Source organism: Leiobunum rupestre, chromosome 11 (genome assembly GCF_980474605.1).
Source record: "Leiobunum rupestre chromosome 11, qqLeiRupe1.1.hap1, whole genome shotgun sequence".
Classification (NCBI taxonomy): domain Eukaryota; kingdom Metazoa; phylum Arthropoda; class Arachnida; order Opiliones; family Sclerosomatidae; genus Leiobunum; species Leiobunum rupestre.
In genome coordinates, this window is record NC_143394.1 from 10264329 (window position 1) to 10290024 (window position 25696).

At 37.7% G+C, this 25696-nt stretch overlaps 1 long non-coding RNA gene across 2 annotated transcripts in view; it reads right to left on the reverse strand.

Annotated features, from left to right (window-relative positions):
* Positions 1-2083: 2083 nt before the first annotated feature.
* The window catches only part of LOC149921297 (uncharacterized), a 33689-nt gene continuing 10076 nt past the window's right edge, over positions 2084-25696 (reverse strand). Inside the window, exons 1-3 of one of the 2 annotated variants that reach the window (XR_016477321.1) lie at positions 20680-20787; positions 3267-3376; positions 2084-2387 (exon numbers count right to left, since the gene is read on the reverse strand). This is a non-coding gene — a long non-coding RNA (uncharacterized LOC149921297). Of the gene's footprint in view, positions 2388-3266; positions 3377-20679; positions 20788-25696 lie in introns of those variants that run through there. The other variant, XR_016477322.1, reaches the window with a different exon arrangement.

A 25696-nucleotide genomic window follows, 5' to 3' on the forward strand; every position in this document is an offset into this window, starting at 1 on the left:
AAGGAAACCGACTTAACTCATAAAAAATAAAATACTTTGAATTTGAATTTGAATTTGGTTTCAGCATACGGCCGTTTTTGTAAATGAGCTGGTTCGCTGTTGCGGGAATCAATATTTTTTGTTCAGGATTTAAATTTACATCGTTATTTTCGATGCTGGGTATTTTGTCTACTTCTTCCTCGTGTACATCTGAATTGGCTCTTTTCGTAGCATCGGTATGCCCCCATTTCCCACAATTTTTTGTACCTTTTTTAAGAAAAATTACCACACTGTAGTCATTGTATCGCGTATTAATTCTTCTAGGCAAATCAGATTTTGGCAGCATATACACTATACGTTTAAAATTGTTTAATATTCCTAAATCGGGATCTTCTTCCGCATTGACATCTATATAAATTACATCAGATGTTATTTTCCCGTATTTTGCTAGCCGTTTTATTAGGAGTTCATTGGGTATTTCGGGGGACAATTTGATATTGTAATTTTTTCAGAAAAGCGTTTTAATCTCTCGCAGCTTACTAATTCTCCTTCGTGTTCGAACCCATCGGTACATAATTGATCCGCCATTTCTGTTGTTGCGACGTATGCACAAATTCTTGGTTTAGGAATTCTTGAGAAATAAAATTTATTTCCCTTACCTATGACTCGGTTAATTAGTATCTTTTGCATAAATTTTAGCAGCTACATGGGTGATCGCCTGAAAGACTACGGCGTGTTCCCTCGTCACCGCTGGAGGTAGAGGTTTTATCTTCTTATTTTTGTCGGGAGGATCTTTACCAGAATGGGGGATTCCCTATTCGTCGTTTTCAGGGGCCGCCATACATGTAGTCAGAATGTATAGCCCGGTGTACCGGTAACAAAAAACCACACCACCGAAGGCCTATCATCAGAATATCCTACGCCAGCGTCCACAAGCCCGGACAGGTGACAAAACCAGCATGGGTAGCAGAACCCCACTACTGATGGCCGCACCCTCGACGCAAGCCGCACAACCCAGCGGAAGGTGCAACATAGGGACGACCAGCCCGCCACTTCGCACACAGCAGTGGGATAGAGAACGGGTGCTCTAGCAACTCCGGCCGACACCCCGCCTACAGAGGCAGGGAGCCAAGCCCTTTGGAGAGAGCGCCTAAAGGGGAACGGCAGGCACACAGCAGCATGCATAACCTGGCACAGCTGGCACCGGAGATCCCGGTGTGATCTAAAAGGCCGGGAGAGGGTCCCACCGTGCCCTCATACGGAGGCCCGCAGCCCCACAGCAGGCAACCCAATCCGCCGAGGCGGCCAGTTTGCCCGGCCCCTCTCCATTAGCCTGAGCCGAAGCCCAGTATCCAGCCCACACCTGACCGAAGTCGGAGGTGGAGATAGGACCATTTGATCAGAGCTAACATCTCCCAGTGCGCCACCGCCCTTATGGGTTACAAGAGCTGGACCCCGACTCCCCGGTAAAGCCACCAGTTATTGCACACTCTAACCCATTTTGGGTCGGGGCCGCCATACAACGGCACAACCTGAAGCCTCAGCTAAAATACTAAAAAAAACACTAGACAACACGGAGCGAAAAAAGAGACGTCTTCACCCGGTGAGTGCCAGCGCTATTTTATTTAATTTTTAATTTAATTTTATTTTTTATTTTATTATATTTTATTATATTTAATTATATTATATTTAATTATATTATATTTTATTATATTTAATTATATTATATTTAATTATATTATATTTTATTATATTTTATTATAATTTATTATATTTTATTACATTTCGTTACATTTTATTATATTGTATTATATTTTATTATATTTTATTATAATTTATTATATTTTATTATATTTTATTACATTTTATTATATTTTAATTTATTTTTATTATTAAAACGCACGCTTAATTCTTTTACCAACTTGTGACTTAAAATAAATGTTTTCCAAACAGTCTTTATTGATACAACACCATCAAAATTGGTAGAATAAATTCGGGACCAAGTTGTAAGATTACTACACAACGCTCATCTTTGCGTAAACATTCTTGTATCACTTTGCATTGAGCTTATATCTCCTTTAAAATAAATTGGAAATTTCACATATATATTTTAACTGAAGTGCAGATTTAATTATTACAAAAAGAGTGCTATCACATTCTAGTATAATGTAAATTTAATTATAATATACTTTCTTCATACATTCAATTGCAGAATTTCTTTCCATAAGCGCTCAGGCATTTTTGAGGTCGTCCACTTTTTTTCTTAAATGTTTTGCAGTCATCGTTTGTTGCGCAGCGGCAAACGCAAGCAGAGGAACTAGATTCCCCAACAGAAAATTTAAAGCAATGTCCATATTCTTTCTTCGCACATTTCAAGTCGTTGCAAATTGTTTCTATGCCCCTACATTCTGAAAATATGCAATTTATTTTTATTCTTTTTACGCGATTGTTTTATACAAGATTCCGGGTAACGTTTGATTGTTCAAATCCATCTCTCACGTCATTGATCTCGAGCCCGATCACTCTTGGTTTGCGCGTAGAAATGGAAGATACTAAACGTTTGCTACTAGAGTACTCTTAATTAATCTATTTCCTACTTTTATGTTAAATTGGATTAAATAGGATTTTGAAAAAAAAAATGTTTTTTGTTTAAATATTATTAGATAACCACAAAATTGGTGTCAACTGTGCTACGGACAAGCTAAGTTCATTGTAAGAATTTCTTTGATCGCTTTTCAAACTGCAATAAAATGAAAAGCTTACGATGATACAGAGCCCCTACTTTAAGACTTTTATCGATAGAGTTTTACTGAGAGCGAAAATTGGAGAGAGTTGTATCCTTTTTTACAAAGCGCTTAAATTGAGGAGCAAGGTTTCATTTTTTACAAACCTCTAAAACTGAGGTGTGCTGTTTGGTTTTTTATAGTAAAAGCAAAACGAAGGGTATATTCATTTCTAATAACTCCCTTTAGAAATTAGTACATTCGTGGAGCCACTTAATGAGCGTAAAATGAGATGAGCGCCGATTTCTTTCTCTTTATTTGCAACTACTCAAAAGACACTAAGGAATGTTCTCATTGTCATTTGCTCCCTTTAAATTGGTCTGTTTCAACCGATTTATTCCATTAATAAAAAAATACCGAAATTACGAAATAGCGGTAATTACATAAAATTGTAGCAGATGGCGCCAGCCTTATTCATTTTATCCGTTTTCAATAAAATAAATTTCTGTAAAAATCCAAAAAATCGACAAATATCCGTAAACACTAGTTTAATTCCCTTCTTACTTGCTCCCATTTCAACTGCTCCAATTCCAAGGACAGCGCAGAGCGTCAACGCCAAGAAAACCGCCAAAAGTTTCAAGCCCATGATGTCGTACAGTTCACCGGGAATTTACCTTAATAATCAAAAACATTTTATTAGAAAATCTATATAATAAAAAGCTGTTGGTTGGGTGGTAGGTAGGATCATTCGTCAACCGATTTTGGCGATTTATTTCTCGATTTTCTGACGCTTTTCGCGCGCTTGTTACTAGCGCGAGGGTCACGTGGCAATTTTTTTACGTACGCTGCGATTCGCGTTTTCGCATCGAGTCGGCTTCAATTTCCGATTTGGTTTTTAGTTTCTTTATTACAAATTTTCACAAGTGACTCTAATGTCAGTTTTTAAAAATGCTCAAAATCTGTCACCCCTGAGAGTTAGGCCGGGTTTGTCCCAAAACACAATACACCCGAAATTTTCTGTCTTTCCGCCGCAGAGGGGGGGATCGTATGGGGTAGTTTCCGAAGGCCTGTGAGCTTCGGAAACGGGGAGGGGAGGGGGGTTCGGGGTCGTTCTGATTGGATAGTCCCGTGGCCTTTATGCATCAGCCATTGGATACAGGGGTTTAAAGGTTACTGGGGGGTTTGGTACGACTGCGAGTTAAAGGTATTTGTGCGGGGAAAAGGGTACCATGGAAATTCTCGCATTGGAAAGGGGGAGAGGGTACTACGGTAATTATCACATGGGGAAAAGTGGGAGTGGGTACCCCGATAATTATCACATGGGGATAAGGGGGAGGGGTACCCCGATAATTATCACATGGGGATAAGGGGGAGGGGTACCCCGATAATTATCACATGGGGATTAGGGGAAGGGGTACCCCGATAATGATCACAAGGGGATAATGGTAAGGGGTGACCCCGATAATGATCACATGTGGAAAAGGGGAAGGGGGTACCCCGATATTTATCACATGGGGATAAGAGTAGGATGAGCTAACGTCTTCAGGGTTTTTCCATGTAGAGGGGTCAGCACCGGAAGTCCCCGCTTTCTTCCCCCTTCCGGCAAGTGCCGCGGGGGGTTGACGTTTTCCTCCCCCTCGGGTAATTGACCCCCGCCGAGTGGCGCGTGTACTGCGCGCTGATTGGCTGGCACGGAAACCACGTGGTTACTACGTGGCGGGTGTACTGCGCGCTGATTGGCTGGCGCGAAATTATTCAAAATGGTGCTGATTGGTTGGTGTTTTGGCGCGAAAAGGGGTCAGTACTCCTTTAAAGGAATTCCCAGGTTCACTATACTCGGTCCCCGTTTTCCATTGTTAAGGCGGTGACAGGTTTTGATTGATTACGAGCAGGTGTTATTCGGCGTAGAAATAACTTAGCGGCGCAAATACCTTTAGTGACAATACCGAGAGAATCGCAAACAACTATTAATTATGTCATATTTCTCGAATTATTACGTCAAATTGAGGTGGCGCATTCGCTGAAAAAATGGCCGGGTAGTGAACGATACTTTCGCATAGTCATGGTAGAAACCGGTTCATTCCGCTTTCGTTAAGTAATTAATCATTTTAACAAATTGAATACACCTGTCAATATTCATTAACTGTCACGTGATTATTTTGTTCCTCCCCCCACCCCTTACCTTGCCAGTATATAATAATCGCGCAACGGTCAATTTTGCAGAAGTGACAAACACCGCACTCACTCTCCCCGACGACTCAAGAAGATCAGCAAGATGGTAATTATGTTTTTTTAAAAAAAAATTAAGCGAGATTAGTTTTTAATCTCTATATGTCTTAGGCAGCTCGATTATGACACTCCCCCAACAGCAGCAGTGCAGTTGCCCGAAGTATACGCTAGAAAATCGAAAGTCGGCGAAGTAATTAAAAAAATTAAACCTCGACAATTATTCGCTGGGAAAGGGGCTAAACAAGACAGAAAAATTAACAAAGAATACCACTTGGCACGATATTGTATTAGAATTCTCCGAGCTCGGAGATTTGGGCGTTAAAATAACGACCTTTGACCGAAAAATATATATAGATATAAGGCGTTTCGCCACGCACGTAGCATCCAGTCGTCCGCAACCGACTAAACAGGGTGTATGCGTTAAACTAGAATCAGGACCCCAGCTTAAAGTAGCCTTAGAAGACGTCAAGGGCCAAGACGCCGTTTACCTAATTGAGGGCGATAAATTAGAAATTCGCCATAGCCAGACCACCGGTCACACTTGCTTGACCAAAAATTCTGGTTCCTCATTTGCAAAATCGCTGACCCTATTTGGCAGAAAAGACATTCATGACGTCCTGCGGTTATTCAGGGAAGTGACTCAACGCTACGACGAAATTCGTAAAATACAATGACTCAAAAAGCTCCTCTCGATTTAAGTACCAGGTTTCGACCTGAGAACTATTATTCGGTTACTAAAATTATCTCTCGGTTTTCCAAAAAATACAAATGAAAACTTTTAGAATTCAAGTGCGAATAGAAACCCAATTAAACCAAATTTTCCAATCCAATTAAACGAAATTAGCGATGAAAATCAGGGTTATAGTCGTATCAGAATAGCGGTCAGTTCGGACGAACTCTAAGAGCCCATTAATTTCCAATTTATGAACCTAAACGAGTTGACGGCCGATGGAATTTTAAGCGGTATCGAGCAGGTAGCCCAGTCCCATAAGAATTTATACTTTGAAGCCCCCCCAAAATTCGACATAATTCTTCTGCAAGACACCAATATGAGTGGTATTCGAAAAAGTATTCGTAACAGGACTATTGAGTGCTTAGAAAATTACATTGAACAGGGCAATACCTTAAGTCCAATTGGCAATTCTGATAATCTGTGTTTTGCCAGGGCTGTAGCTGTAGGAAAATGCCTCGCTGACTACCAAGAATTAAAAAATAAAGGCCAATCCAAAAATTTTAATATGAATGATCTAGATTACACTCGTAATGTCAACCATCCAAAACAAAAAAGCGGCTTTTGCGTTACACAGATTGTCAAAAGTTCCCCCAGGTCCTGTTCAAATAAAAGACATTCCTAAATTCCAAAATATCTTGCCAGATTATCAAATTATACTACTCGATTCCGATTCCAATTTTGATCCCATTTATTTAGGCCACTTTCAACCCAAAAAAATCTTTCTCCTTAAATTAGGAAACCCCGTCCACGTAGTGAGGTCTTACGCCGCCATGTTCGGTGGAATAGGGTACTGCCCATTTTGTTTGAAAGTTTTTACGAATAGCAAAGAAAAAAAGAAGCACAATTGCGAGGGCCCCGTTAATTATCAGCGGTGTCTCGACAGGAATGTTTCCCATACCGAAGCTAGTCAACTCTGCGCCCACTGCTTTAGATATTTTTCGGGGGATACGTCCTTCCAAAAGCATATAGAATTAGGCACGTGCGACAAACTCAAACGTTGCCTGACTTGCGGGAAAGAGTTTGAAGGGGACCACGTATGCGATTTGAATTGTCACTATTGCAAAATTGAGCACCCGAAAAATGCGTGTTTTGTTCAACCTATCACGTTACCGGAAAATTCCACCAGAATCCTTTACTTTGATTTTGAAACTTTAGTCGACAATGACGAGATTAAACCCGTTCTGCTCATTACTGCTATGCAAGACAGTCCTTACTCTGAAACGTACGATTACCGTACCTTTACCGGCTTAAACTGCGTCGAGACGTTTTTAGATTACTTATTGGAGAGTCAGGTCGTTGCAAAAAAGGGTAAGACCAAATATTCAAAGGTCGAACAAGTTTTTAAAAACATTACGTGCATTTCGCATTTTGGGTCTGGATTTGACAGCTTACTCGTATTAAAAGGTGTTCTGGCCCGGTCAATAACCCCCGAAGTTATCTTTAAAGGCTGCAAACTTCTCGCGATGTTTCTTTCCAAATACAATATAAGATTTATAGATAGCTTTTCTTATTTTCCAGCCACTCTCAGAAGCTTCTCCAAAACCTTTAATTTAAGCGAAAGCAAGGGATTTTTCCCGTATTCATTCTTAAAAAAGACATCTTAGACTATATTGGCGTCGTACCGGAAAAATCCTTTTTCGAAGTAAATAAATTCACCCCCGACCAATTGGCAAATTTCGAAACAAAGTACGCCATTGATGACGTCAAGCTGTTACAGAGGGGTTTTGACCGGTTCAGAAATCTTTTTAGAGAAAAGGTCAATTTCGACATTTTGGCGGGAAAAAGCGTGACTCTACCAGGAGCTTTAACCGATTTATTTTTGAGTCGGTATCTGAAACCAAATACCATAGCTATTATCCCGCCAGCAGGGTACAGGGGCAAGCATTCCGTTAAAGCTCTCAGATGGGCGGCTTACTTGGAGCAAAAAATGCACGTAAAGTTTCAAACGGCGTGATCTTTGGAGGGCGAAAAGTATTTTGCCCCCTACCACCCCGACATTTACAGCGCTGACCCTATAATAATTGGGGAATTTTTCGGGTGTTTCTGGCACGGGTGTCGCAATCACACTGACAATAATGGGTACAATTACGAACTCAAAGAATCTAATATCAATAATTACTTAAAAACTCTCGACAAAATCGAGTTTTATCGTCAAAATTACCCCAACGCGCGTTTAATTACCATATGGGAGTGTGAATGGGACACTTTTTTAAAAGAAAACCCCGAAATAAATTCTTTTTGCGACGAACTGGCTTTCTCCGACCCGATCAATTCGCGAAGCGCTCTGAGGGGTGGGCTCGTTGAAAATTTTTTAATGTATATAGAATCCACCCCCAAGAGGCCTATTAAAATTTACGACTTTAACAGCATGAACCCCTCCGTTTCAATGTCCAAAAATTACCGATACCCCAAAGGGCTCCCCGTAATCTTAACTAGCAACTTTAATTACGAACCCGATTTCTATTTCGGGCTTATCAAAGCGACTCTTGCCCCACCCCAAGATCTATATCTCACCGTCTTGGGCTCCCTGATTGGCGATAAATTAATGTTTACGCTATGCAGAACGTGCGCCCTCTATAATCTAGCCGACTGTCGTCATTCCGAGGCGGAACGCGCGATTACAGACACGTATACGATCCCCGAGTTTTATTTATCCCTTCAATATAACTATAAAGTTTTACCAATTGACGAAGTGCAGCATTACCGTGAAACTTTCGACTCTGACTGCCCCCTATTTGACGATTACGTCAGAGATTTTTATAAAATGAAAACCCAATACGCTGGTTTTCCTAAAAACGTTGACACCTTAGAAGAAAAACAAAAATATTTAAAAGACTTTTGGGAACAGGACGGGATAAAAATAGGCCTCGAAGAGGTTAGCTCTAACCCCGCTATCAAAGCGCTTGGCAAGCTTTCCCTTAACCAGCTTTGGGGGCGTCACCTAATTCAATTACGTCTAAATAATAGTTCTTTTATAAATTCCTACGCCGACTTGGTTAAAATTTTAACTGATAAAACGAAAGAGCTGACCGATTTAAAACTCCTAGAAAACGGAATGGCTCTCGTGACGACCAAATATCACGAAGACCACGTCCCGGCTTATCGTAAAGGTTCCCCAACTGTGGGCATTTTCGTCGCCTCGTATGGGCGTATTAAATTATATAATCTTATGGCTAAAATAGGGCCTAATTTGGCCTACGGCGATACAGACAGTTGTATTCTGATACACGATAAGAAATTAGATTTAACTTTATCAAGCAGCTTGGGCGGACTTACGGATGAATATCCTAATGACCCCATTAAAGCTTTTACCACGATAGCCCAAAAGGGTTACTCTATCTTGTTCGAATCGGTCAAAATTTTAACCAAGATAAAAGGCGTCACTCTTACTAAAAAAATCAGACCATCTTAAACTTTGACACGATAAAGCAGTTGGCGCTCGAGAACCGCGAATTAAAATACCGAGTCGAGATTCCCTTTAACGTGAAAAGACAAAAAACCGGGCACTTGTATCTCAGACAAGCCGAAAAACTCGTGGGATTGACGTCGACGAAACGTATATTTTTCAAAGACGGTACTTCTATTCCCTACGGATATTCATGTCCCTCACACGCCTAAAATTTCAAACCCCGTGTACCTTTCTTTTGGCTGGCCCCAGTAAGTCGGGAAAACTTCACTGGACGTTTAATCTCCTGAAAAATAAAAATTTAATGTTCGACAATCCACCCCAAAAAATTTTATATTGCTACAATCTTTGGAACGATCAATTTGACGAATTAAAAACCCTCGCCCCCGAAATTGAATTCCATAAAGGGCTCTTTAGCGATAAATCCGAAGATTTATTTGACAAAAGACAAAACAACCTCATGGTGCTATACGACCTTTCGAGCGAGTGCTTAGACAACGCAATGGTATCTGAACTTTTTCGCGTGTGTTCGCATCATCTGAATCTGAGTATTGTATTCTTATGTCAGAACGTCTTTGGTGAGGGCAGATTTTCGCGCGACATTTCGCTTAACGCCTCATTTATAGTCCTGTTCCGGAGCCCCCGTGATCCATCACAAATAAAACATTTAAGTCGTCAGATTTTTCCGCATAACCATAATTTTCTGAGCAACGTTTATAATTACGTAACGTCGGATAAGCCCTATTCTAACGTGGTTGTTGACCTACAACAAAAAACTGCCGAATTTCTAAAAGTTAGAACACAATGTCTCATTGACGAAGGACCGATGCTAGTATTTACCGAAAATTAGCTTTTTTGTTTTATGTATATATCATTTTTGGTAGAGGAAAATGTACATTATTGTAATAATCAGAATATATAACAAAAGGTTTATTCTAATTTTACGTCATTCTGTAAAATGCCTTTGCCTAGGTCAATTATAGAAAGCCGCCCGTATTTAACTTTATTGAAAAAGGCTTCCCTAAATCAAAGACGATTTTTACTTAAGAACGCCACGCGAGATCAGGTTGGCTCAATCGCGAATATCTATCATAATATTTGCCGCGGAGCTTTACCCGTTGGCGAGAATAAACGACGGCAATTGCAACAATAAAAAAAATCTATTAGAAAACTAGGTCAAAGAGATCTCAGTGATAACTATCGGCGAAGAATTCTAGTCTCGCAAACGGGCGGTTTTTGGGGGGCGTTCTCGATTCGCTCATCCCGCCAATCTTGGGTCGTATAATTAATCCGGCACGATGAAGAAATTTGTCTTGCTACCCGCGGATAGATATTTATCCGATACCGAAACATTGCTAAATTTAATACAAGAACACATGAATAGTATTCTTAACAAATCCATTCGAGACGGTAGTGAAGAAGAAAAACTACGAGAATATCTGGCAATGTTTGCGCGGTATCTCAGAATTAAAGATAACGACGGCGCACCAGCCGTTCAAATAAAACCGCCCCCTTTACCTCCTTCTTCGAGTACGTTAGCGCCGATACAGTTGCCACACGGTGCGATCTACCAGCCTCCCGCTGTACCTAACGTTTCATTCGGTAACCCGGCGCTCGCCTCGCCAAGTGTTTTTTTTTTGCCTCCCCAAACGCCAAATCAGCCTCATCAACTGTTCGCCGCGCCGCCCGTACAACACGTGCAAAGAGCCGTACAACAACCTCTCCGCCAACTGGAAATGGCTATTAACAGCCCCCTCCTAGCATCACCGATAAATCCTGGAATTTCTACACCATGGCAGAGTGTCTCCGGCATTTCGGGGTTGGACGAAAGTCAGTCGCCCGATTACGCCCATGAAACTTTGATTGCAGCCCCACTGCATCTCGTGACGTCACGAAATATTCCATTCAAGCCTGACTTTGCGAGTACACCAGGCTACCAAAAGGGGAAATGGAAGAACGGCGCTAGCAACGTTTTCACTTCGCCCGCTGGAGCTGAGCTACATAAATCTCGAAGCGAAACGAGTCTAGAATATAGCACGCCAACTTTCAAAGACAGCAGCTACAAGCCCTCGGAATCCACTCTTCGTAATACGACCGAACCTGTTTCCTTGCCTTTCGTAGGACCGCTCTTGACAAGAAAAGAATTGCCAACCCGCCAAGGTCGCAAAGAAACACGCCGGGCGTATTCTAATGATCGTGAAATTAATGATTAGGAAATTAATGAATGGGAAAATTAATGTTTTTTGTAAAAAAATGTTTATTAAACACTATTGATTACAAAATCTGTTTTCGTTATTAAATAAATGTACACACAATGCCAATAGCGAAATTACTTCGTTCATATATATTTCATTATAAAACCTTTTTAAAATTTGCTTAAAGCTTAATCCAGCAGACCTATTTAACAGAAACGAAGCAACGTGCAAACCGCAAGTATCTTGTTTCATATCTTGAATTATATTTTTATTATAAAACCATTTCTGAGCTAAATGATCCTATTTAAAACCGTAGACATCAAAATGTTGACCGAAAGAACAAAAAAATCTCCCACGCGTTGTACTTTCTTATTTTTAGCACTGACGAAGATTCCTATCCAATGGCTTCCTGGCATGGATGAGTCTAGTACATTGGCCACCAAACAAAAGGGCTTTTTTTCGGACAATCTCGAGGTAAAGTATCTTTGGAAAATGTGCCATGAAAAAAGGTTTGGTTCTAGGGTCGCATTTTAAAAAGGCGTCCAATTGAAAAGTATTTATGGCAAAACCCTTTAAATTTCTTCTGGGTAAAATGACCCCAATATTTTCTCGTTATTCTTGTCCTTGATATGGGAGAGTGGGCGGGGTTTATTTATCACCTTCGATATAGTAAAAACCTCTTTGCCCCAATATCCTCTAAATCCCTTACGAAATACTTTGCTGGTTTTTGATATGCGCACGTGATCGCCAATCTTGAATTTCGGTTCCTCTCGTTTCGCTTTCTTTCCAAATAATTTTTGCCAAACTAGATGCTCATTGGCTAAGGTTATTTCGCTAGGTCTAAATCCCGTCGTGCGATGAACGCTGTCGTTATAGGACTTTACAATTTTTGGTAGTTCTTTTATAAAATTTTTTCCTTTACTTTTGGTAAGAAATCTGTAAATTTTATTTTTAAGCGTCCTATTCACTCTCTCGCATACGCTGCTTTTTTTATCGCCGTAGCAAACGAAATGCTTAATCCCCTGTTCCTTGAAATAGCGTTGCACGGTACGATTTAAAAATTCAGAGCCTTGTTAATTTCCAAAGGCGTACGTTGTTTGTGGATTTTTTTGAAAGCCTCTAAGATATCGCTCGCTCTCTGGATTTTCACGGGAATAGCGAATAAATATCGGGACAGAATATCGATATTAGTAAGAATATAATTAAATTTATTAATATTTTTTAATTCGTTTAACTCGATTAAATCAGCCTGATGTTCTTCGTTCAAGCTCGTGACATAAGTCCTATTTCTAGGAAAATTACATTTTCTATCTTTGTGCAACGTCTTGGATCAGCGCCCAATCTTTAAATTTTTTCTTGGAAATAGAGGGTAATTGTTCGGATAAACGTTTTAGTCCTCCCAGACTTCCGAGATTTTCTGGGTCAAAATAAATAGATTCTATATTCTTGTCTTAACAGTTCAAAGTGTGCTACATTATTAATGAAAGACCAGCAAAGTTTACATTTTTTATACATTTTAATGGAAATTTTTAATACATCAGCTCTGATAAAATTTCAGATTCATTTTGCAATATATTATGATCTAAATTTTCTACCCCCAGTTTATAGTCGGGAAAGTTCACGTAAAACGCCTTAATTACGTTGTCATAGTTCATAAGGGGTATCGCCATCTTTCAACTTTTTTCGAGTCTTTCGCAGAAATGTGACGCGATCGGTTTGCAACTAATGTGATGGGCCAATTGATTATGGCAGGGCAGGTTTGGGCACGCCTCGGTTAACGTAAATAATACACTTTTTAATTCGCCTAAAATAGACATTTTCATTCCTTGAAAAGTGTCTTTTCGGTCGGTTATTTCTTTGTCGAGACTCGTACGGATAATCTTCAAACGGTCCCAGGCTTCTTTATCCAGGGCGACCCCGTTGGCGGAGGAATACACAACGTCGTAATTTGAATTAGACCCACGAATATAGCCGCGAATATCAATATTTCTTCCACGCTGACAGAAGAATCCTTCCAACTTGACGTTATCCGACAACCAGCTGTGAAAACGTATAGCTTCTGTAGTGTTATTGAAAAACCTTTCAATTTCTTGATCATAGTTCCAAAGATTTTTCCACACTTTTACGCTAAAATTTACATATTTTCTATGTCCTTGACGGTTAATTAAAATTTCAGGCTCCGCGAGATTCGCCGATAAAAAAATGTCGAGTTGGTTGGAGAGAAAATGGGGGCGTGTCATTCTCAAACAAAAGCTCGCGTGGAACTAATCGAATATAAAACAGGGTGGCTCATTTTATTCGGTACTATATATCACCTTTCTGTCCTGAGTAATTAAAATCTCGTTATCAAATTCAAAGTACATTGTACACACGACATAAGTCGGTAGGGGGTCTTTCAATTGAACATCTAAACGTAGAGACCCCTGTCGAGGAATACTCGTATGATCAGCCAAGGCGTTCTGGTCCTCCGACATATCAAAAGTAAAGACCGTGTACCCCGCCTTAAAATTCGCGAAATTTAGATAATTACCCCTATCTTCGGAAGCTATGCCCATTGACTCGAATAAAGCCTGATAAGATAAACAGTAATTTGAATTTGCATAATCCATTTGAAAGCCGTCAGGAGGGTACCTATCCGGTCCGACTGACAAAGACAAGTCGGTGATATTTATATGTTCAAATTGCAAGCTATTTGTGGTCAATGACCCGTTGAAAGCTTCTTCTTTGACAAAAACTACAACGGCCCTTTTTGGTATTCTCCCGAGTATTACGTTATCGCGATTTATATTTTTCAGACCCTGAGCGATAGAAAAACTTTTCATAATTGTTTGCGTAATGGGATAAATCGCTGGTATTCCGCTTTCTAACATCCTAGCGTGGGCTAAACTTATCTGCGGAGCCACCTTGACTTTAGTAACGTATAAATACGCCTGTTCTAAAATTAGCTTATAATCTTTTCCCTGCTCTAAAACTATTATACAAGTTAAACGAGGGCTTCTTACTAAGCGGAATCTTACGGGTAGTTGTTTGACAATAAACTTATTCATGTGGCAAGTATCGAGGGGTAAATGGCCCATTAACTCAAACGTGGTCGATTCTTTCGTTCGCGCGCATCTCTTCAGCATTCCGTTACGAACATTGTTAAATAGAGGTTCCCACATGTATTGCGGGTTACAGGCCAAGTTCATATAAAACATTCCATTCTCCAGTTGCGTTTTCTTAGCGTCTTCGCCAAAATTCAGCAATTTCGCCAAGTACGCGTTATATGCCGAAAGATTATTTGTAGATTGCACAGACGTGTCGCCCAGATAAGCGTCGATTTGCGAAAAAAGAGTTCCAATAAGATTATTCGTGACCCCGACTTTCACTTCAGTGGCTGGTACGTCAGTACCATCGAAATGCACGAGTTTCATTTTTAGTTTGAGCATAGTTTTAGATAAATCAATGTATAAGTCATCAGATGCCGGAATAAAAAATTCGAGAGGTTCACTGTCGGTCAAGTTATACGTGGGTAGATATCGTATTTCGGTTGTAGCTAATATGTTGGTATTTAACACGGGTCGTTCGAACAAGTCTAACGAACTTAGCATGCCTTCTCTAAGCGCCATTGTTTCTTATCCCAAAAAATCGTCTTTCGTCCTTGATTTTTTCGTTTTCTTTTTCCGTTGTCTAGAAGGCGCGCGTCTCTTACGAGTTCCACTGCCTGACTGGAGCTTACTGATTCTGTCAGCGGCTTTATGTAACAAATTGATTCCGGCTAATCGTAAATTGTCGCGGATAGCCAATTGCGGATCTACACCGGATTCCAAATCACCGAACATACGCTTTCCGAGACCTAGCGCTTCGCTGCGCAAAGGTGTTACCATCGGTGTAATATGTCTCATTAATTTCTTAAATATTCCACCCAAACCACGCCCTCTCTGGTAAACGGGGCCAGCAAACACTCGTCCCCCATATTGAGACTTATAGTAACGTAAATAACTGTCACTCTGTGACATCTTTCTTGAAATGAAGTCGAACGACCGTCTTCCCCGCGTTAAATATCAAATTTTCTCCAAAATCAGTTTTTAAGTCTATTTCGATCAATTCTAACTCTCTAGATTTAACCGGGTAATAGTGTATTTTGTCGTATATAATAGAATTATTACGAGGCTGATCATTGCTCGCTAACGGTATAATTTTCATGAGAGGAGCGAAAGTATCTCCGGTATACTGGGGGTATATTAAATTCGAATATAGATAAAGCGTACTGGCTCCTCGGGATAAGTCGGCGGGGTAAGTACTGTCATGACCAACCAGGTCAAAATCGAAATCCGTAAATCCTAATAATTCTCCTAAACCTTTCTTACTCGATTTGAAGAAAATAGTCACAGCCCCGTGATCAGCTCCTACATGGATTGTGCCATTGGGGTTTATACCGAAATGAACAAGGTTTCTCACGTGATCAGGGATAGTGTTTGACATGGCGTCTAATATTGCTTGAATACTTAAATAAGTTCCAATCGGAATATTACAGTCAACTTCTACGTTGCGTGTAAAAGTCATATCGCATAGTAGATTTTCTTTGATTTCAATATAATTTAGATGATTTAAAATTATGCTCCTCGTATAGGGGGTTACCGGTTTTGACGGCTGATATACCCCCGATTGATACCCCGTGTCATCCTTCCCCTCGAAACATAACAGTTCTTTCAAAGGTCCGTCAGGAATAAATAACTCGAAATTGGTCTTCTTCTTCTTGGGGTCCGCGGAGTTATGTATTGTCGGATCGTAAATCAAATAAAGTCCATCGGGTTTTTCCCAGATTTTGAAAGAAATGTAGGCGTCCAGTCCATTTTCCCTTATTCCTTCGTTAATAGCGCGTACAACTTTTTTAATCAGACTATATTTGATGACAAATCCGGCAGTGTCTTTTTCGGCTTCCAATTTAGCAACTTTTAATGAGATTTTATAAATGTAAGGTCGTTTTTTATAATAGTCAGCGGCTACCGTTTTTAATTGAAAATTATTAGTTTTATCCGTGATATTTTCCCAGTTGGGAGGCAAAATTACTTCCGACACGCCAACAACAAATTTGTCCGGTAGTGTTATAGAACGACCCAAGTTTTCTTTAAAGTTTGACTGAGTATTCGCCGGATAGAGGTCGCTAGAGGCGTTACTCGGTAGAGTTACGTAAAAGTCGTTCATTTTTATAAAAAGAATGACGGTCTCTTATTTGGAGGGGATTCGAACTATTTGCTATTTACAAAGTTGTTCGGTAAGCTACCGTCATCCCTACTCGACATTTGTTTCGTTTCCTACAGATTCTCCTTTCATGAAAGGGCACAGCGGTATCTTTTCCAAGTGTCGAATGAGGGGTACGCTTTTCCAATCGGTTATGACTAGCGAACAGAAGGCGCACTTGACCGATACGCTGTCCGGTAACGAATAAAACCCTTGCGTGGCCAAGTCTGATTTATGTACACCTGGTACCTTCCAATTAACGAAACTCATTAATCGTTTTTTTTTCGAAAGAAATTTTAAAGGAATATAGTGGCTATTTAACGCAGCCATTTTTCTTTCGAAATTTACGTATACAACGAAATCGTCCCGAATAAAAATCTAGAGTTTCCTCTAACAGCGTAGTGGGTAACCTAGCAACGGCGCATTCCCCGATAAACATCTGCCGTAATCAATCAAAACCTGTCACCGCCTTAACAATGGAAAACGGGGACCGAGTATAGCGAACCTGAGAATTCCTTTTAAGGAGTACTGACCCCTTTTCGCGCCAAAACACCAACCAATCAGCGCCATTTTGAATAATTTCGCGCCAGCCAATCAGCGCGCAGTACACCCGCCGCGTAGTAACCGCGTGGTTCCCGCGCCAGCCAATCAGTGCGCAGTACACGCGCCACTAGGCGGGGGCCAATGACCCGAGGGGGAGGAAAATGTCAACCATCCCGCGGCACCTACTGGAAGGGGGAAGGAACCGAGGACTTCCGGTGCTGACCCCCACGGGTACCTCTACATGGAAAAACCCTGAAGATGTTAGCTCATCCTACTGATAAGGGGGAGGGGTACCCCTTTAATTATCACATGGGGATAAGGGGAAGGGGGTACCCCGATAATGATCACATGGGGATAAGGGGAAGGTGGTATCCCGATAATTATCACATGGGGAAAAGGGGGAGGGGTTACCCTGATAATTATCACATGGGGAAAAGTGGGAGGGGTACCCCGATAATTATCACATGGGGAAAAGGGGGAGGGGTTACCCCGATAATTATCACATGGGGAAAAGGGGGAGGGGTTACCCCGATAATTATCACATGGGGAAAAGTGGGAGGGGTACCCCGATAATTATCACATGGGGAAAAGTGGGAGGGGTACCCCGATAATTATCACATGGGGAAAAGGGGAAGGAAGGGCCTTACTGGGGGTGGTTCTACATTGGGGAAAAGGGTACCACGGAAATTATCGCATGGGAAAAAGGGACGGTGCTTTACTGCGGTGGTTCGACTATGGGGTAAAGGGTGCCACGGAAATTCTCGAATGGGTCCAAGGGGGAAGGTGCCTTACTGCGGTGGTTCGACTATGGGGAATAGAGTGTCATGGAAATTATCCCATGGGAAAAAGGGGTTTGGGGGCTTACTGGGGTGGAGTGCCTCGAAACACACAAGTAGCCGAGGGTCTGCCTGGAAGGGGGCTTTTCGGTTAGTATATTACAAGAATAAGTCAATTGGTCACTCTACTCTGAAAAGTTGAGCGTCATTTGATTAAAGTAAATAAAATTTAAATAAACAATTAAGAACCTTCTTATTATATGTTCAAACCCTCTAACATATTAATTATCTTAAGTTTCCTTAAAACAATTATGAGCACCTGCTTGTTTATTACTTTCAAATCGATTTTTTAATGAAAAGGTGTTAAGAGCGCTTATATTTTGAATTTCAAATTCTGAACGTACAAATAAGGTAAAAAGAAAATGATTAGACAGTAATTATCATGACTCGACAAATTTGAGGTGTTGGAGTATGATTGAAAGTTACTCCATCTCACCCTTACAATTTTAATTTCTTTTTGTACGTCAGCTTCATAAATTCTTTGGTGAGCTGCCTCAAACTAGTGTAATTTAATTTAATTTAATTGGAGATTTTCGGTCAAGAATGGCAGATGGCGCCATAAAGATACGGCAGCTACCACTCACGCAGTTACATTTAATACTTGAAAAATGTTTTGCTCGAAATTGGGAAAATTTTAGCTTGAATTTGGTAATTTTAGTGCTTCCAATGGCCATTTTGAAATTTCACCTTAATCATAATCTCAAATAAAACACCGGATGCGGTTAGCTAAACAGCTTTCTAACGAATACGTTTAATATATGTGTATATATATATAATCTTGTGAACAGCAAAAAATAAACCCCTCACGTCCTTGGTCACATTGTGTCCTTACAAATAAATGAGAAAATTAATACGAATCAAAATCTTTTGGTTCAAATTCGGCCGATTAAAAATTGGATGTTTGTTAGAAATCTACCAGTAAGCCGATGTTTTGAACTTTTGGAAAATTGGCCAGGCTTAATTGTGCCACTTAATTTGCTTAACCACGTAACAATTTAAATATTTTGCCATGTCTTAAAAATATTTCGCTTTTTATAATCAATTTAAATTCCATTAAGAGTTAATAATTTTGTGTAAGTTGAATACGTGACAAGTGCAAACTAAGAAATATCGTAATATATCAACAATTTCCTTGCAAAAGCATTATTTTTACAAAAACATAGTTCAATTGAATATTATTTATCTAAAAAATGTCATATAATTCCTTTAAACCGGGAACTAGCAAAATTCCTTCGACGTTTCAATAACTCTTCAATTTTGCCAATAATCAATACAACCACGGCGGTTGAAGGCTTCAGGCAATGGATTGGAAAATATGAGATTTTCGAAAGAAACTAACAATTTCTCGTAGCTTCTTTAAAATTTATCAGTTTTTTAGATCGGAGAAGTTGCGTTCTCGTACTGTTTTCTATGAAAATGAATATTTACCGACAATTGTAGCACATGTTGCAAATTTAAAAGAATGGTCTAGTTACTGATTGTAGTTGCTTATTCTAGGCTATTCATGATTTCATTTTTCTTAACATGATTAAAAGTGCGAAAGAGGTATATCGCGAATTGTTCCAAGATAATTCGCAATAATCAATAAAAACGATGGTACTCTGTGAAAAAATCCCCTCGCGACAATTCGTTGTTTTTAACAAGTGACATTTTTCACATCTAAAATGGGCCTTGGCTTCACTCGAGCTAACAGCCACGATATCAGAATAGCCAAACCACATTCAAATATCTTTCTACCTTGATACATTTATACACTTTTATTTAAATAATGAATATTTAGTGTAATTGCATAATTAAATCATGATTAAAAGAATAAATTATTCAATAATGATTATACAGGATGTTGCAAAAGGTTATTAAAAAAAATTTAGGAGTTTTAGGGGTGAGTTGAGTAGTATAACTTGTTTTTTCCAAATTTTCTACGATGACTTAGAGCCATAGAGCTTCCAAGTTTGACCTACTAGGCCCTGGAAGTAGTCTGCAACAAGCAGAAAACCAAGCACCAGGGAAATGCTAACATTAGGGTTTGATTTAGTGTGACCGGTAAAAAAGGACTTTGTAAACAAATCGAGGTAAACAGCGTAAAAAAGTAAACTTAAACAGTATTTAAAGTCACTATACTAATTAAAAATGAATATTGGTTAAACACGTTTTGGTTTTCTTCATCTACCCGGGTATATCAAATTATTCTAATATGTGAAAAATTCTACTCTTACTCTACATTATTTCTTTAGCAGTCTAAATAAAAACAAGCTTCACTGATTTTAAAGAAATTAATTTCACGCCGTCTAATAACTCATGTCGTTCAAACGCCGAGAGCGTCCTGCCTAACCTCTCTAAAAGCTCAGATTCTCGGGGTGGTCTTGGTACTTATGACAATGGCGGTAGAATAGGGAGAAAAAGATGTGCCCAACAACATTCTACTTTTGTTAGTGGAGTTCATACAACATTAACTTTAAGCAAATGACTACAAATAATATTGATCTTGATCTCGCTATGTGGTAATTCATTCCGTAAATGGTTTAAAATTTCAAATAGATCTCCTTAATCAAGGAACACCACTGCACGTGTAAAAAAAGTGTCGCGGAAAAATCAGATAACCTGGTATGGTAACATCAAGTGCAATTCTTTGATTATGATATATGATATTGTATTAAATTAATTAAATACTTGAATTTCTTAATTAACAGGATTTAAAATGTATTTCCCAGGAAGTTGAATATTTGTAATATAAATCTAAAACGGAACCCTTAAAGGATTGTTTGTTTATCTTTTCAAAAACATTATAATAAATAATTAGGCAAATTCTTACGAGAACGAGTTTTGAAGGAAGCAAACTCCGGCAATTTCCAAACAAGTAATGTTCTCTTCCGTGTAATACGCGCCTTTTTATCGTGAAGCCGCGAATCGTGTAGTTGATATGCAGAGTTTCCTTTACCTCGCAGAGATGCTTCACGTTCGAGTTTAGTTATCTTTACTAGGGTTCACTTCACGTAGAATATAATTGAGACTGGGCGTTCACGTCACTGTTGCGCAAACAGCTTAATTCGGGGAAACGTCTGGACTACTCTTACTCCGAAAGTTCCTCTTTTCACTATTACCTGACAACCTTGACAAAGATGCGGTTCATACAGGCTACAGACGCAATTACTTCTAAGTAACGTATACTTGATACCAATGATTTACGCGCCTACATATTAAAATTTACGTCAAAGTTATGACTTTAGTACAATTAAAAACTGCTTTGTCATAAATTAAATTTGAAAACCTGTCGTTCATGAATTATATTCTCGTAGACGCTTTCATGTTGAAACTCTTAGTTAGAAAGCTCCGAAATTTAGCTACAGATTCTCAATAATAGAAATTATTGGGTAAAATTCCTTGTTATTAAAATAATAATATTATTTAATAAGAATAATATTAAAGATAGTATTGTTATTTGAATTTTCATCGTATTCCTTTAATTATAATTTTGGAAATAAAGATTTCTGTAAAACAAATGATTGGAAGATCAGAGTTAACGTCCTCATATGTGTTGTTTCATTCGAGACACAAAGTCTTTTAAAAATAAATAACACATGATTGAAAAATAAAAGTTAAGGGGACTCCTAATATGTATACTTTCGTTTGTAAACTCTCGTGTTAAACAACAGTTTCGGGGACAAAAACGATGAACGCAAAATGGAGGCGAATGTGTTTAAGAGAAAAAAGGTTACTTGTGAAGACCAACGGTTTTTCAATTTAAATTTTAGCACTCAAAATTTAATTTGAGCAAGATCCCCATTAAATACAATTTTTTATTATTCTTTTATGCCAAAATTTTCTTACATTTTTTTATTAATCGAAATTTTTACATGAAAAATTTCATGCAAATCAATGAAATTTTTCAAACTTAAGCGAATTTACCAAATAGACGAATAACAAAAACAATTCAAATATTGTAACCGGCAAAAACTGGGTGTAGAGGAAATCTTAGAGGGTAGCGACACTGTTATTGGTTGCTTTATATCCTAGTACACGCATGCGCATTTATAATTTTTATGTTTTTATTTTTTTGAACATGGCTGCCCTTCAAAACATTCACGAAAGGATCTTAGTCGTTCGATCCGTAAAGATAGAAGTAAATAGAGCCACTACTGAGAGTTGGGGATCCCTAGTTATTTACTTGGGAAATTTCATCCCCCCCCCCCCCCCACCGTATGTGTGATAGGTGCAAAGATGCGAGGCGCCATCTAGCAGCGAAACTTATAGGACGATGAGAAATTTGAATCGGCAATTCCTATGACTAGTTTCAAAACCGAATAATTTTAGTCTTTACGCAAGTTCTTAAGCTTTTTCTTGTTAAACTGTGTATACATATAAATATTTTCAAATGTAATGAAAGTAAAACAAATATTTGTAAATTTAGGCATAAACCTTAAAATGGTAAAATGCCTAAAACTTGTACCGTTCTTAGCTGTAAAAGTCAGTCTTTGAGTATTTTTTTGAAATAAAATATAAGCATTTTACAATTGATCATATTATATCATTTAATTTTATCGCTTAAGATTTCCTCATTCTAACAAACTGATTATAGCCATTAAACGATTAAACTTCAAACTTGGGAATAACCATTATGTGTGTGGTAAGCGCTTCAACAATAACAAAATTCAATTCCTCCGTTATTCTTTAGAAAAGCAAGTTTGGATTTTAACTTCACATTTAATGAAACCGGGACAAAAGTATACAATTAAAGGTGTTTCATAGTAAAATTGGTATATAGATGATAAACGGTTTTTGTAGCTGACTTATAGAGAACATGATGAGATGGACACCATGCAGATTGACCGTATTGGTAAAATACCCGAAATATTAGATCTTCCTTACAAGATGAGCGCTCCTATGGTCTTGAATTGCAAGTAACAGATGATGATCACACGGAGGTCACTACTTGTCTTCATAATTTTTTGGTCTTGCCCAATACAGTTTAATAAGTCAGGATTAATGTTATTTAAAATTTGTAGTCTGCTAAATCTGAATTTATAAAATTGGATTTCATTGAAGATGACTCTTCATGTAAAGTTCAAGACTCAGTTTTAGATACAATGCCAGTTTGGCGGGATGTTTGAATTAGACAATTTCTTTCGATATGCTAGAATAGGATTATAATTGGCGGGATGTTTGAAGTATATAATTACTTTCGATATGTTATAATAGGAATATTTTTCGACGTTGTAAATTAATTATATTGGATTATTATTGCACGTCGTAAGACATCGAAGGCAGCTTAACTAATCTAATATTCCGGCTGGGCCGAGTTGTTAATCTCCAAAGGCGTAGGTATTTTTAAGGAGGCACTTTGCTTACCACATCCAAACACACTACGGGAATGGACAAATAAAATTGATGGTCAGCCTGTGTTCACTGCTGAATGCTTTGATTACATTAAAAATGAGGTTACCAAATCCAAGCATCCAATATTAATAAAGGTATCTTTGGATGAAATGTCCATCAAGAAACATTGGCTGGAAGAAATTTCGGTGATGAGGCAGTTAGTTGCAACAGATATTTTTCCAACTTTAACTGAATATAAGTATGGTGACGAACATAGAAAAAAATAATCAAAATTTATGTGAACATAGAGACATCAATAATCACCTAATTCAAGAAGCTGTTCAAAAGAAACTTACCAAGCTCATTCTATTTCAAGGGCAATAAGAGTAGCTACAATGCCAAATCCTTAGGACTACTTGTCAAAATTTTTATTATTTATTCAATCTAAGAAATATCTCCAGATTTAATAAATATACTGAAAAAGAAACATCATATTTATATAGACTTTATTTTAATTATTCTTGACATGATTTCCTCCCGAACAATAATATGGCAACAATTGCTTTGTTTACATTTTGCGGACCCAGCTGATTGCCTTAAATGCTTATTGTAGTTTATTTTGCCGCGCATTGATGGCGTCACGTAAGCTTGCACCTATCACGAATCGCCCGCGGAGGGGGGGGGCGTCACATTTGTTTGGGCACTTCAATGGATTAACGATAATTATTTTTAATAAACTGAAATAGACCAGAAAACCATCATGTATCGAAATAAATCAGTTAAAAGGTAATGATAGTTTTATTTTGGTTAACATTGAAGGACGAATTTGATACTAAGCTAAAATTAACGTTTAAAAGAGCTCTAAGCCTTTGGATTTGCTGGCGATCCTTGAAAATAAATTTACTTAAATAAACTAAATGTTACGAATTTTAATTACATTTTCTCAAATTTAATACAATTAACAAGTAAAAATAAAAATAATTACTTAACATTATTTTTATGTACAAGTGCCACCAGTAGCTTAATTAAGTAATTTTATTTACCAAATTGTATTCAAATGTACTCAAATTGGCCAAATTTACGGAAATTACATTTAATTACTCAAATATAATGAAATTTTTCCACTTTTGCTTAAAATTACCCAATTTTACAAGAGATTAACCAAATTTTCTTGGATAAATAAATAAAACAAACTACTTTCATTTGTAGTTTTTAAAATAAAGAAAATAAATATAAAAACTTTAAATTTTTGATCTTTGATTTTTCCATGTTATTTTAAATAAACCTTATTTTGTTTGCCATGCCAAAACGAAAGCCCTTAAAGGTCTACCAAACGGTTCAAAACCCCAAGTTTCGTCAGCATCGGTTTAAATCACCTCGGGTAGCCTCCTTTTTAAAAGTATTCTACGAGTAAAACTATGGAGGAACAGGTACGGAACCGTATTGTAAAAACATTGCATCCCTTCTTTACGCATAATTTGAAAACCATTAGTTGGTCTAAACTGTAATATGTCATCGAAGATCATCCGATGCCAAAATTGGGGTTTCTAATGCAACAAAATGAGAATTTTGCTGTAAATATATCACCATTTTATCAAAAGAACGACTCCTTCTGTTTCCTCCAGGTCACACTTTCATCACAGCCAAAATCCAGCGAACCTTATTATTTAATTTTAATTTTTTAATTTACTTCTCGGGACCGGTGGCGTAAGAAAATACTAATCCACCGAATTTCCATCATTTTCATTTATTATTTTTGTTTTAATTTTTCCTCATTTTTATGTTCGAAACTTTTTTTCCTTTATTACTTAAGCAACGCAGTTTCTCTTTCTCTAGTCTACGGTACGCCATCTTTTTCTAATAAAGAAACAAATGGTCAAAAGGTGAAAAATAATCCGCAGCTAAATGTCGCCATCTACATTCCTGAAACCGATTTTTTTTCCCGGGAAAATCATAGTTATATTTCAATAATAATTTAAAATCTGAATTCATAATGTTAATTAAATACTAACTTAATTCATAATGTTAATTAAATACTAACTTAATTCATAATGTTAATTAAATATAAATTTAACTCACAATGTTAAATTAAATTCATAATGATAATTTATTATTAAATTAATTTATAATGTTAATTTAAATCTAAATGCTAATTAAATATTAATTTAATTTATAATGTTAATTTAAATCATAATGTTAATTAAATATTAATTTAAATTATAATGTTAATTAAATATTAATTGAAATCATAATGTTAATTAAATATTCATTTTAATTTTTACGTTAATTAAATACTAATTGCAATCATAGTGTTAATTAAATGTTAATTTAAATCCTAATGTGAATTAAAGAAATAATTTAATTCATAATGTTAGTTAAATGTTTATTTAATTCATAATATTAATTGAGTACATAATGTTTATTTAATATTAATTTAGTACATAATGTTTTTTAATATTAGTTTAGTATATAATGTTAATTCAATATTAATGTAGTACAAAATGTTAATTTAATAT